Raw genomic sequence first — 15,312 nt, 5'->3', positions numbered from 1 at the left:
ATGCAAATCTTAAGTCTCCTCCACAAATAATAAAAAGCCTTAGTTAACCATCAGAGCAGATAAGCTTATTCTAACTGTTATTTATAAATTAATTAATTTTGCTAATATTATTGTCTGCCTCCAGAGGATATTTCTAAAGCCGGTTTATAAAGAGCTCTATTTAATTGACTTAAAGGAATTAGGTGCATATATAAATTAAGAAATAATAAAAACTAACCCTACTGTTTTTCAAGTTTGCATGATCTAGAAAAATATTTTTTATTGAAGCTAATTTAATTTGTTTTAATTTTAACACTTCAATGTTTATTCACATGCTTTGTTTTCTTTCTTAAGAATCAAAGTTGTCCAAACTGAATCTTTCTGCTAATGTTACTACATATGCCTAAAAAAAGAAGAAAGAGGAGGGCTTTAAAAAGCCAGGAAAAGGGAGAAGAAATTAAAAATCATCAAAGTAGTCCTCTTAATTCCAAATGATATTAAATTAAGAACAAAACTGGTTTCTAAGAGGGAACAAACCAAAATCTAAGTATTGCTCTCCCCTCCCTACCATAGACCCCACCACACACACCAACAACAAATGAGTAACACAGCTAAAGCTCAAATGTGCTGTGTTCTGCTCTAGAGCTGGGCCTGACCCCAGGCTCCAAGGCCGGCCGCTTCTTCCAGTGGGACACTGCACCAGGGATGCTTTCAGCTATAGTAGGATTCCTCATGGCTGGTGGAGGGTGAGAAGATTTTCAGAATCTTCTTGGGGCTCCTCTCTTTAGTTCATCAGCCATCTTCCCAGCGCCTCTCTCCCCGGGTTAGGGGCTCCTGTCTTTCTCTGCTCAGTTCTCTGTCCCACTCTCATCATCTTCATTCTCCCCTTTTCTCCACTGAACTTGTCATGGTCCCAGGCTTTTTTTTTTACATTTTTATTATGCTTTATTATTATTTTTTAAATCCTCACCGGAGGATATTTTTCCATTGATTTTTAGAGAGAGTGGAAGGGAGGGGGAGAGACAGAGAGAGAGAAACATTGATGTAAGAGAGACACATGGATTGGTTGCCTCCCACACACGCCCTGACCAGGACCAGGCATTGAGCCTGCAACCGTGGTATGTGCCCTTGACCAGAATTGAACCTGGAACCCTTCAGTCCGAAGGATGATGCTCTATCCACTGAGCCAAACTGGCTAAGGCTAAAATTTTATTTCAGATAGGAAGAAGGATAGAGATAGAAACATCAGTGATGGGACTCATTGATTGGCTGCCTCCTGTATGCCCCCTATTGTGGATGGAGCCCACAACCAGGGCATGTGCCCTGACCAGGAATCAAACCAGGACTTCTTGGTTCATAGGTCAACGTTCAAGCACTGAGCTGGCCATAGCTTTTTTGTTGTTATTCCTCACATGAGAATATTATTTTCCTTTTTTAAAAAAAAAAAAAGAGAGAGAGAGAGAATGGAAGGGAGGGAAAGATACACACAGAGAGAAACATCGATGTGAGAGAGACAGACCAGGGCGAGGATCAAGCCCGCAACTAAGGTGCATGCCCTTGACTGGAATCAAACCCGAGACCCTTCAGTCCATGGGCCCATGCTCTAACCACAGAGCCAAACCGGCTAGGGCTCATGGTCCCCAGTCCTCATTTGTCAAAGCCCGTGGTACTCTCCTCTCTCACCTCCATTTCTTCAGCGTATTCCTCTACTTTGTAGTAGTGGGATGACTGGGAAGAAGAGAATGATGACCTGGACAGGTCTCCTGCTCTTCGGTGCTTTTGCTTCTTTGATCCTTTATAGGTTTTCTCAGCCGATCTTTCCCTCGAGTGTCTTGAGTCAGGAGAATCCACTGATTCTCTTGATTTGCCTTGATCTCTCTCCTTATGATTTTTACGATGTTCAATATCAAGGCGGAGATCAACAGGATCATCTTTATATTTTCCCTCAGCCTTGTAGCCGGGTTCCCCAGGACTTATTTCATCATGAGCCAACCCATGTTTTCTGAATGTGTTGGGGTAAATGTCTATCCTCCTGTGTACCTATAGGCTTTTCTTGTCCTTAGCTGTCTCCTGCTCAGTTCCTCTCTTTAGGTATTTAGTGAAGCGTTCATGCAATGTCATTCCTGAGGACCCAAAGTGATGCTCTTTAACGTGGTGAACAATGCTTACTATGTACTGAGTAAACAATTCCAAGGGGCTCTGCTGAGACTGAGCTGACTATTTGCTGGAAGATGGAACCAAATTCCTGTTTCTTTTCGTTGCTATGAACTAGATCCTGACAAAGCTTGCATTCCTGAGACTATATGCCACTGGGTCTTGTAAGGCCCTCATCAAAGGAGTACATCTGGACATTAACTCGGGCCTCTCAAGTAATAGAGAAGGAAGACTTACCCGTGGAAAAGTCTCCTTTGGCTCATAGCTTCTCCCAGCTCTCAGAGGTCTTTCTTGGGGGGTGGGAGGGTGATGAGCTTTTCTTCTGGACTGCTTTGTAAGCAGTCACTCAAATTCTTTTCAGGCACAAACCCTCTGTGCCCACTTTCGGTTCTCTTGAGCCCTCCCCGATCCTCCTTTTCTGATCTCTCTGAGAAAGACTCCTCCTCCAGCTCCATGTTTTCCATTGCTTTTCCTTCCCTGGAGGTGCATACACCAGGCCCTGACATTTGTGTGATATCTCCTCCTGGTCTTTGTTTGCTCCTGCTATGACTTTTGACATAAATTTGGATTCATCATCAAATTCATATTCTTTCCTTCCTTCAGCTCTGTCCGTATCTTTTTCATTTTATTTTTTAATGTATTCTTATTGATTTCAGAGAGGAAGGGAGAGGGAGAGAGAGATAGAAACATCAATGATGAAAGAGAATCATTGATCGGCTGCCTCCTGCATGCCCTCACTGTGGATCAAGCCCACAACCCAGGCATGTGCCCTGACTGGGAATCGAACACTGACCTTCTGGTTTATAGGTTGATGCTCAACCACTGAGACATGACGGCTGGGCTACACTATTTTATACACTGAGTGGCCAGATTATTATGATCTCTGAACACATAATAATCTGGCCACTCAGTGTATATCCTATATAATAAAAGGCTAATATGCAAATTGACCCCTCGACCAGGAGTTTGACCAGCAGGCAGCCTGGCCAACCACCTATGTCCCCTCCCCCTGGCCAGGCTTGCAGGACCCCACCCATGCACGAATTCATGCACCGGGCCTATAAAATATATATATATATATATATATATATATATATATATATATACTGAGTGGCAAGATTATTATGCATTCAGAGATCATAATAATCTTGCCACTCAGTGTATAAGACACTTGAGCATATAGATTTTGGCATCTGTGGGGGTTCCTGGAAGCAATCCCTTGTGGATACCAAGAGATGAATTGTAGTTAAGTTTGGGGGGAATCAAAAGTTATATGTGGATTTTTGACAGCATGGGATGGGGGTGGGTTGGTGTCCCTAACCCCCACATTGTTTAAAGGTGAACTGTATTTCTAAACATTATGAAATGTATTCATAAATTTACCAGTAAAGGACAGTACCTGATTGTTTACTTCTTAGTTTTCACTAGAAATTAAAGGGTTCTAAAGGTTAAAAATTCTACTATAGGTAATTAAAGGTACTAAAATGATAAGGGAAACAACTTCGTATGATAAGATGGGTTTTTTTGTTTTTTCTTTAAATACGTTTTTATTGATTTTAGAGAGAGAGGAAGGAAGAGGGAGAGAGAGGGAGAGAAACATTGATTATAGAGAAACATCAATCAGCTGCTTCCTACATGCCTCCTACTGAGGATGGAGCCTGCAATCCAGGCATCTGCCCTGACAGGGATCAAACCAAGACCTTTTGGTGCTCAGGACAATTCCCAACAAACTGAGCCACACAGGCCAGGGCAATAAGATGTGTTTTTAGGCTAAGAAAAGATTTATTAAGCAAAGTGAAAGTGATTTTGTCCTAAATAAAGTTGGTTATTTCTGAATGGGTAAAAGAACAAGGGACAAACTAAAATGGACCCAGAAAGTTATAAAATGTTTATTAAAAAGGAATCTTGAAAAATAAATTTTATGTATGATTAAGCTGAGTAAGATTGAATAAAGTTGTGTTAGGGTCTTTAAATAAACATTTATGTCACTAATGTACTTAAATAAAACAAAAACTTAATTCTCTTTCATCTGCTAAAAGGACTATTAGTCCTGATAAAATATTCTGAGAAGTTTTCTGCCTAGAAAGCAAAGATTTTGTGTCTTACTGTGCTTCACACTGTCTTCATCAGGTTTTTGATTGCCTAAAATTGAGACTTCTTACCTCAACTGTGTAACTTTCTCTAATTGCCTATGAAGTCGTTGTGACCATGATTAAATGGTTAACTATATATACACTGAGTGGCCAGATTATTACGATCTCTGAACGCATAATAATATGGACACTCAGTGTGTGTATGTATGTGTGTGTGTGTATGTGTGTGTGTGTGTTGTTTCATGATATATACACACACACACACACACACATACACACACACACACACATACATACACACACTAGTGGCCTGGTGCATGAAATTCGTGCACGGGCGGGGGGGTGTCCCTCAGCCCGGCCTGCACCCTCGCCAATCTGGGACCCCTTGAAGGATGTCCTACTGCCGGTTTACAGGGATCGGGCCTAAACTGGCAGTCGGACATTCCTTTCGCAATCTGGGACTGCTGGCTCCTAACTGCTCACCTGCCTGCCTGCCTGATTGCCCCTTACCACTCCACCTGCCAGCCTGCTTGCCCCCACCTGCCCCCCTGCTGGCCTGCTGGCCCCCAAATGCCCCCCCCACCAGCCTGATCACCCCCAACTGCCCCCCGTGCCAGTGTGCTTGCCCCCAACTGCCCCCCCTGCTGGCCTGCTCACCCCCCATCTTCCCTCCCCACTGGCCTGCTTACCCCCAATTGGCCCCCCTGCCCCCGCTGTCCTGATCATTCCCAACTGACCCCCACTGACGGCCTGCTCACCCCCAATTGGCCCCCCTGCTGGTCTGCTTACCCCCAACTGCCCCCCCACTGGCCTGATCACCCATAACTGCTGTCCCATCCTGGCCTGATCACCCACAATTGCTCTCCCCTCTTGGCCTCTAACCGCCTCTACCTCGGCCCCGCCACCATGGCTTTGTCCAAAAGAACGTCTGGAAGGTCTCCTGGAAGGTCTCCCAGTCTAATTAGCATATTACCCTTTTATTAGTATAGATAGAGGCCTGGTGCACGGGTGGGGGCCTGCTGGTTTGCCCTGAAGGGTGTCCTGGATCAGGGTGGGGGTTCCCTTGGGGCATGGGGCGGCCTGGGCAAGGGGCCTGTGGTGGTTTGCAGGCCATCCACGCCCCCATGGGGTGAGGGTCCCTGCTCTGGAGGCATGGCCAGCCTGGGTGAGGGGCTGAAGGCTGTTTTCAAGCTGGCCACACCCCCTTCAGGGTGGGGGTCCCCACTGGGGTTCCTGGGCAGCCTGAATGAGGGGCTGATGGCTGTTTGCAGGCTAGCCGAGCCCCCCAGTGGGGACCTCACCCCATGGGGTGTGGCCAGCCTGGGTAAGGGGCTGAGGGCCGTTTTCAGGCTGGCCACCCCCACCCCCCTGGTGACCCAGGCCCCAGCCCCTCCTTGAGTGGAGGCCAGGGCGGGTGGGAAGCTTGGCTTCCTCCATCACCAGGGGCAACCCAAGCCTCCTGCTCACTCCAGCTCCATGGCCGCCACCATCTTTGTTGGGTTAATTTGCATACTCAAATAGCGGAGGGATGGTCAATTTGCATCTTTCTCTTTTATTAGTGTAGATTAGAGGCCCAGTGTATGAATTTGTGCATGGGTGGGGTCCGGCCAGCCTGGCCAGGGAGAGGGGACATGGGCGGTTGGCCAGCCTACCTGCTGGTCGAACTCCTGGTCGAGAGGACAATTTGCATATTAGCCTTTTATTATATAGGATATACACTGAGTGGCCAGATTATTGCGTTCAGAGATCATAATAATCTGGCCACTCAGTGTGTGTGTGTGTGTGTGTGTGTGTGTGTGTGTGTGTGTGTGTTGTTTCATGATAGCCTATAATCCTATTTGTCCAAGTGTTTTTAAAACCTTTTAATATTTTTTAGAAACTTCCCAAAATCAGTTTCTAAATGAAGTCCTATTGACCTAAAAATAACTTTGGAGTTTTCCAGAGGGACCTTAGAACACCTCAAAAATTTATTCTCTCTCCTGAAAAGAGAGATATCGAGCTAATTCAACTTATTTAATATGTTAAACTACATGGGAAGCATGGTCAAAAAAAGAAATAATACTAAGCCTTCTTTATGTTATGTCTGTATAGGTATATAAATGTCCTAAAATTATATAAAATTCCTAAAACTCTGATTTGTCTTGGGATAATGTTATAAGTCATAATTCTAGTCACCATCTTAAAATGTGCATTACAGAAATAACCAAATGTGCATTACAGAAATAACCAAATTTCCTTGTCAATTGCATTGTAATCAGATCCTTAACTATGCCATCTTAAGTCTTTTGTAATTTATAGGCAGTTATTGTTTTATTCTGATGCTTATTTACAAAAGTGCCTCATCTTCAATGAGACTCATAAAAAGAACTCTGAACACAGATTTCTGACAACTTGAAGATCATAAAATTAAACTGGATATAATTTACAGAACTCTAAGGAAAAACTGGACTTATAAAACTGCTGCTATCTAAATATGCTTTAGGAGTCTGTTATACTGTTGGTACAATTTGGAAACCCCACAGATTCTTAACTTCTGCAGGTATTCATATTGCTAATGGACATGTAATTGCTGTTCTATTACAAGCTATTCACTTCCCTTGTAAAATTGCCATTGTTCCTCAGCTCACACTAAGGAAACTGATACTCTATCTTAAGGAAATGACAGGTCTGACAAAGCTGCTAAATATGCAGCTCAAAATGGACCTCCTTTATCCTTTCTCTACACAATTTTTAAACCTGCCTTTATCCCTCACTAATATTATGAACTACCAGGCAAATGACCCACCGTCTAGAAAAGAAAAATGTATACAAAAGGGTGCCAATGCTTATCCTAATAAAGAGGGGATATGCAAATTGACCGTCACGCCATAACAAATTGGCTGCGCCCACAGTGGAGGCTGAGTTCCCTTAACGAGCCTTAACGAGCAATCAGCATGGACCTTAGGCCATGCCCCCACCCCGGTGCCAGGCTGGGGGACCTCAGGCTGCATCCCCCGCCTGGTGGAGCTCGACGGGGGACCTCAGGCCACACCCCCCACCCAGCAGGGCTTGACGGGGTACCTCAGGTTGTGCTCCCCACCAGAGCACCAGGCCACAGGACCTGAGGCCACACCCAATGCCCTAGCACCGGGCAGGGGGACCTGATGCTGCGCCCCCTGGCCTAGGCAGTGGGACCTCAGGCTGCACCCCCCGGCTTGGGCTAGGCAAACTGAGGCCGTGCCCCCCACTCGGTGGGGCTTGATGGGGGTGGGGCCAGCCAGGTCTGGAACTAGCCCAATGGGGGTGGGGCCAGTCAGGTCTGGGTCTCGCATGATTGCGAGGCACATGAGGGTGGGCGGGGACTTGACTCTGGTTCCTGTGGCGTGCCCCAGACTCTGACAGAAGGAAGATTTTCATATACATTTTACTAATTTTCTTTCTTCTCTGACACTTCTATTATAGAGCAAGAGCAAATAGCAATCCTATCTAATAAAAGAGAAACAAGCACATTGACCATACCTCCACTATGCCCACAAGTCACGTCCACCAGCCAATCAGGAGCGAGTATGCAAATTAACCCAACAAATATGACAGTGGCCATGGAGCTGGAGCAAGCAGGAGGCTTGGTTTGCCCCGGCAATGGAGGAAGCCAAGCTTCCTGCCACCCTGGCCAGCCCTGGCCTCTGCTCAAGGCTACAAAGTTTCATATATAGAAGATAAATAAATCCCAACAAAAGTGGTGGCAGCCACGGAGCTGGAGAGAGCAAGAGGCTTGGGTTTCCCCTGGTGATGGAGGAAGCCAAGCTTCCCACCCTTCCTGGCCTCCACTCAAAGCTACAAAGTTTCAATTATAGAAGATAAATGAATCCCAAATACCAGGGCCTCCGCTTGGGTTGCCGGGGGGTATGGCCAGCCTGCAAACCACCACAGGCCCCTTGCCCAGGCTGCCCCACACCCCAAGGGAACCCCCACCCTGATCCGGGACACCCTTCAGGGCAAACTAGCTGCCCCCCACCCATGCACCAGGCCTCTATCCTATATAATAAAAGAGTAATACGCAAATTGACCATCACTCCAACACACAAGATGTTTGCCCCCATGTGGTCAAAGATGGCTGCCCCCATGTGGACACCAGATGGCCGCCACAAGATGGCTAGCAGGGGAGGGAATTTGGGAGGGACCAGGCCTGCAAGGGAGGGCAGTTGGGGGTGATCAAGCCTGCAGGGGAGGGCAGTTAGGGGTGACCAGGCTGGCAGAGGAGGGAAGTTGGGGGCAACTGGGCCTGCAGGGAAGGGCAGTTGGGGGGACCCAGGCCTGCAGGGGAGAGCAGTTGGGGGGGACCAGGCCTGCAGGGGAGGGCAGTTAGGGGATACCAGGCCTGCAGGGGAGGGCAGTTAGGGGTGACCAGGCCTGCAGGGGAGGGCAGTTAAGGGCAATCAGGCTGGCAGGGGTGCAGTTAGGCATCAATCAGGCTGGCAAGGGAGTGGTTAGGGGGTGATCAGGCTGGCAGGCAGAAGCGGTTAGGGGCAATCAGGAAGGCAGGCAGGCGAGCAGTTGGGAGCCAGCAGTCCTGGATTGTGAGAGGGATGTCCAACTGCCCGTTTAGGCCCAATCCTATGCATCCATCGAGGGGTCCCAGATTGGAGAGAGTGCAGGCTGGGCTGAGGGACACACCCCCCATGCATGAATTTCATGCACCTGGCCTCTAGTATTAAAATATTTCCTCTAATTAATTCCCTTTTAATGTACATAAATTTTGTGCACTGGGTCACTAGTCTATAATAATAAAAATGTAATATGCTAATTAGACCAGACAGCCAAATGACCTTCTGGACGTCCTTCCGGACAAAGCTGCAGTGGCGGGGGCCGAGGCAGAGGCAGTTAGGGGTGATCAGGCAGGCAGGTGACCGGTTAGGGATGATAATGGCAGGCAGGTGAGTGGTCAGGGGTGATCATGCAGGCAGGCGAGCATGATCAGGCAGAGAGGTCAGGGGCGATCAGGCAGGCAGGCGATCAGTTAGGAGCGATCAGGCAGGCAGGTGAGTGGTTAGGGGTGATCAGGCAAGCAGAGTGGTTAGGGGTGATCAGGCAGGCAGGCAGGTGAGCAGTTAGGAGTCAGCAGTCCCGGATTGTGAGAGGGAAGTCCGACTGTGGGATCGAGCCCAAACCGGCAGTCAGACATCCCCTGAGGGGTACTGGATTGCGAGAGGGTGCAGGCCAGTCTGAGAGGAGCCCCTCCCCCTGTGCACAAATTTCATGCACCGGGCCTCTAGTTAGATTATATATTGGACCAAATAGACTTCCTAGAGCTTCTTTTTCTTTTGACTTTTCGGCTTATACTTATATCCCACCAAATGGGACATAAGTGCAGATGGGGTATAGTTAAGAAACCAAAAGACAATTAGTTGGTTATTATCTGCATGTTTAGTGGGTGGACTGAATGTTACCTGACCAGATATGCTTATGGCACTGCAGTGGTAATGAAACTAATAACTGGGATTATTACGTTTTGGCATTTCCTTCTGGATTAAATCAGACCAAGGAACTCATTTCACAGCAGAGATTAACCATCTACTTGCAAAAACTCTGGGATAGGCATTAAAATTTCATACTCCATACCATCCTTAATCATCAGGGCAAATGAAAATAAAAAGTCTAGACATAGATCTCTCAAGAGACCAAACTTAAATGGCCAGAAGCTTTGCCTTTAGCCCTCATAAAGATCCAAAAAACTCCAAATGGGAGACATGGATTAATCCCATTTGAAATAGTATTTGGACACCTAATACCTATGGGCATGTCTAAACCTTCCATTCCTAGATTAAATGAACTTTGTAGAACCTTAAGTGAACAATTTGATGCTATGACTAGCTATGTACCAAAACTAACTAGTATACTTGAAGCATATTGCCAACAGGTAAAAGAGACATGGCCTCCACCAACCAACTTGCCATCCCTTTCAACCATGAGACTGGGTGTACATCAAGGTCTTTAGAAGAAAACATATGCAGTCACCTTACTGGGAAAGCCCTTATGAGGTACTACTAACATCCTACACTGCCATCAAAATAAAAGAATATGCCGGGTACAAACCAGACAATCTTATGCCAGTTTACCAAAGGCTGGCCTTGTTAACTAATCAATCTGATTGTTGGTTATGTCAACATTTCAATAATGCAAAGAAAAAGCCAAAACTAGTCTTTGTTTCTGCCAATGTAAACACCTGGTGGACTAAGTACAGAAGATGGGTGAATGACCAAGTATGGTATCTACGAAAAGGCAGACATTACTGTGCCTCCTCTTCTGGTGTATTATTTAAGCCTGGGAAAACTAGATAGAGGCTGAAGGACTGTCCCTTACCCAGATAAAGCCAATAAATGAAAATGTTTCCATTTACATTAAAAACAAACACGATACTGGACTTTTCCTGGGTGACAAACTGGTTTGATTCCACAGGTGGCCTTTTCAAATCTGCTAAGCAAACTGTGACTCTACCATTAACCTTTTTGGCACAAGTATCTGCAAAATTGCCAAATGTTTTGGATGGCTTGAAAGCCACCCTTGTGCAACTTCTTGCAGCAGATCCACTGATTAAGCTGCCTGATACTATAGATTCTATGTAGTTGGACCAAAAATCTGGACCTACTTTGCCAGGCAACAGAACCAAGATTTATGACTGCCAAAACCAAACTATACGACTTCTGTTAATAACCTTTTGCACTCGGATGTCGAGTGTGACTTGACATGGTTAGCATCGGTAGCAGCTCGAGAAAAAAGCAAGCGAGTGCAAAGGGTTAACCTATTTTGCAATCTGTTCTGAATCACAGATTGATAGAATCTATGAATACTGACATAAATGCCTGGCCAGCATGGCTCAGTGGTCGAGTCACGGTTCAATTCCCAGTCAGGGCATATGCCCAGGTTGCAGGATTGGTCCACAGTGTAGGGCCTACAGGAGGCAGCCTATCAATGATTCTCTCTCATCATTGATGTTTCTATCTCTCTCTCCCTCTCCCCTTCTCTCTGAAATCAATAAAAATATATTTTTAAAAATACTGGCATAAATAATGAAATACTGGAAATGACAGATTCCACTTGAACTTAGTCTGTAAACTACACTGGTCTTTTTATTTTATGTGACAACAAACTATATACTTTTCCCAACTAAATGGGAAAGTGAGATGGACTCAGATACTGGATCCTTTTGTCACAAAACACTTCTCCCTAAATGTTAGTCAAATTACAAATTTAGGCTCCCTTGTTCATAAAGCTGTGCGACATAAACATGCCAGTAGAGAAATCAAAAAAAAAAAAAAAACAAACACATTTCTGTATCACAGCTCTAAGTTCTTTTCAATATTGAGAGTCTTCCTCAGCTTTGAATATTATGAATTAGAAAAGGCAATCTTAAAGCTCTCCATGGTAATTAAACAAGAGTTCAATACCACTGTACAAACTTTAGGGATCCTCTAGTCAGAAGTTAAGAGATTAGCCTCTGTGGTACTTCAAAATTATAGTACCAGAGGGAAAGGGAAGTGGGGGGAGGTAGAAGAGGGTAAAGAAGGGATAAGTGGTGATGGAAGTGTTAGGTCGAGGCAGGGGGGAAGTCCAGAGCTGATGGAAGCATCTGCAAGGTAGATGGTGACAGAGATAACTGGTGCCTTCCTAGACCCCTGGCCCGAGGCAGGAATTCCACACCTCTCATGCCCTCCACCCTCCCCTCATTAAACAGCTGTATAAAAGAAGTACTTATGCCCCCTTTTTGGTGCGAACTTCCCTGGCCCACCCTCAGACCAGCGAGTTTCACCCGGGAGCGCAAGATTAAAAACTCTCCCCTCCCCCTTTTTAATCGCCTGGACTCTGTGTCTTGTTTCCTGCGTCGCAAACCTTTCATCTGGAGCCGAAATCCGGGTGGGGATGAGTGCCCCGCTTGACCTTTCATGGTCTGGGGTACCCCCATTCTGCTTTCTTTGTGGCTCGGGAACCCTCAGGCTTCTCTCCAGTTCGGCAGCGTCAGCGGGTGAGTCCCAGTCCCTATTGATTCCTAGTAGTCGTCCTTCTGGCATCTCTGCCCTTAAATCGTGGCTTGTGTCAGAGATTGCCTTCCGGGCATAGCCCTCCCGACCTCTCCAAGGAGGTTCCGAGCCTGGGGAGGTAGTGAAGACGTTCCTGTCCCCCTTGGCTCTCCAGCCTTTTGGCCTCACTCTGGACCCCAGGGGGTGGGGGAGACGTCCCCTGCTGTCCCTCGGATCCCCGTCCATAGCCTTCGCTCAATAATTGGGATGCTGGTCCTTGGGCCTCTGCTACTGACCCTAGGTTTCAAAATGGGCAATCAAAAATCCAAATCTGATCCTAAAACACCTCTAGGGTGTCTCCTCACCAGTCTGGCTAAGCTAGGCCTGTCCCAGGATCTGCGTCCTAAACACCTCATTTACTTCTGTAACGTGGCATGGCCTCAGTATGAATTGGACAACAGGTCAAAATGGCCTGAACATGGGACTTTCGATTTTAACATTCTGACCGACCTCAATAATTTCTGCCAACAAGCTGGGAAGTGGCTGGAGGTTCCATATGTCCAGGCCTTTTTCTATCTGCGCTCCCGTACCTCCCTCTGCTCCTCCTATTCCACTGTCCAGGTTCTCCTAGCTTGTGAGAAACTCCCTCTGCCTACCGACACCCCTCCACTTTCCGCCTTATTTGAACCCCCTGAGAATCTTTCCTCCCCTCTGACTCGCCCGCATCCCTATGACAGGGCTCCTTCTAACCTGCCTCCTTCTGCCCTGCCGTCCATTCCCTCCCTTCCCCCATCCTCACTCCCAGACCTCCCTCCGCCGCCCCCTCCCCCAGAGCCTTCTCCCTTACCTGCTGACCTTCCCCTTCCCCCACTCCTGCCTGCTTCTCTAGTCAGCAGGCATACCCGCTCCTGGGCTCCTCCTCTCCTCTGACCCCTCCGGGAAGTTGCAGGGGCTGAGGGAGTGGTCAGAGTCCATGTTCCCTTCTCTCTGTCGGATCTCTCCCAGATTGAGAAGCGGCTGGGGTCCTTTTCCACCAACCCCACTGTGTTCGTCAAGGAATTCTGATACCTTTCTCAGGCCTATGACCTCACCTGGCATGACATCCATGTCATTCTTTCTTCTACCCTAACATCAGATGAAAGGGAAAGAGTCTTAGGAGCAGTGACGGACCACATGGATCAGATCCACCTTACAGATGCCTCTATGCTGGTGGGGGCCCAGGCCGTTTCTCATCAGGAACCAGGCTGGGAGTACCAACTAGATACCCCCGAAGGGCGAGACAGGCGCCAACGTTGCAACCAGATGCTCCAATGCCTAATAGCTGGCCTACAAGCCATATCCCACAAGGTAGTTAATTTTGACAAGCTGAGGGAAGTTACTCAGGGACCAGATGAGAACCCCACGGTCTTCCTTAACAGGCTGACTGAGGCTCTGACCTTATATACTCATCTGGACCCTGGGTCCCCAGCCAGAGCAACAGTTCTAGCCACTCACTTCATTTCGCAGTCAGCCCCAAATATTCGAAAAAAGTTAAAAAAGGCAGAGGATGGCCCTCAGACTCCTGTCCAGAATCTGGTGAATATGGCATTTAAGGTTTTCAATGCCCATGAGGAGCAGGCAGAATCAGATTGAGAAGCCCGCCTTCGACAAAAGGTGAACCTGCAAACTCAAGCCTTGGTAGCAGCCTTGAGGCTGACGGCAGCCAGGCATGGTCCAAGGGGGACTGTGCGTGGTGGGGGTGCAACGAAAGGACAAGCGCCACCTGGAGAATGCTTCAAGTGCGGAAACGAAGGCCACTGGACTAAACAATGCCCACAACCCCGGGCTCCAACCAAGTCCTGCCTGGCGTGCGGTCAAAGCGGCCACTGGAAAAGTGACTGCCCTTGGAAAAGTGATGGGCCCTCTGCCTCTCAAAGTAGAGGGGCCGTCCTTCCAGGTAATGACCCGCCGCTGGCCATGCTGGGACTGGCTGAAGACTGAAGATGCCTGGACTCGATGACCCCCATCACCCTCGCTGAGCCCAGGGTAAAGCTCAAGGTAGCCAGTAAGCAAATCTCCTTCTTGATCAATACGGGGGCTACCTTTTCTGTCCTGCCCTCTTTTTCCGGGCCACTGTTCCCTTCCACGATCTCGGTCATGGGTATTGACGGCAAATCCATCTGCCCGCTGGCCACCGGGCCCCTTCCCTGTCTCCTCAACAATAGCCCTATAACCCACTCGTTCCTAGTCATGCCTTCATGCCCCGTGCCCCTTTTAGGACGAGATATCCTCACCAAACTAGGGGCCACTCTGCAGCTCACTCAGAGTCCTTCAGCCTCCCTGCTTCTTCTGCTCCTGGCCCCCTCCCTTCATGGGAACACTGATTCCCCACTGCCTGTGTCCCTTGTCAACCCAAAAGTATGGGACACCTCTATCCCGGTGGTTACTAGACACCATACCCCAGTCAGGATCAGACTTAAGGACCCCACCTCGTTTCCCTCCCGTCCCCAGTTTCCTATCTCCCTAACTCATTGCCGAGGCCTCAAACCTCTCATTACTCGGCTTCTGGGGCAGGGTTTCCTCATACCTATCGACTCTCCCTGCAACAACCCCATCCTCCCCGTTAGGAAGGCAGATGGGACCTACCGGCTGGTGCAGGACCTCCGACTAATCAATGAAGCGGTGGTCCCCATCAACCCGGTGGTCCCCAATCCTTACACTCTCCTTTCCCACATCCCATCTGGTACCACCCACTTTTCCATCCTTTACCTCAAGGATGCCTTCTTTACCATCCCTCTGGATCCAGACTCTTACCATCTGTTTGCATTTACTTGGGAGGACCCAGACGAGCAGGTATCCCACCAACTCACCTGGATGGTTCTGCCCCAGGGGTTCAGAGACAGCACTCATCTGTTTGGCCAGGCCTTAGCCAGAGACCTCCAACAATGCTCATTAGAACCCAGCACTCTTCTCCAGTATGTAGATGATCTCCTTCTCTGCAGCCCCTCTTTAGACATTTCTCAGAGGCAGACAGCTGGCCTCCTTAACTTTCCAGGGGACAAAGGATACTGTGTGTCTCCTGCCAAGGTGCAACTGTCGGCCCCCACCGTCAC

At 47.8% G+C, this 15,312-nt stretch overlaps 1 pseudogene; it reads right to left on the bottom strand.

Annotated features, from left to right (window-relative positions):
- Positions 1-372: 372 nt before the first annotated feature.
- LOC103299116 (thyroid hormone receptor-associated protein 3-like) lies at positions 373-2,761 on the bottom strand (annotated as a pseudogene).
- Between the last annotated feature and the right edge of the window lie 12,551 nt (positions 2,762-15,312).

This window comes from Eptesicus fuscus, chromosome 1, assembly GCF_027574615.1.
Source record: "Eptesicus fuscus isolate TK198812 chromosome 1, DD_ASM_mEF_20220401, whole genome shotgun sequence".
Taxonomy (NCBI): Eukaryota; Metazoa; Chordata; class Mammalia; order Chiroptera; family Vespertilionidae; genus Eptesicus; species Eptesicus fuscus.
Note: the sequence above shows the minus strand (reverse complement) of the source record. Positions and strands in the feature narration are given on the sequence as shown.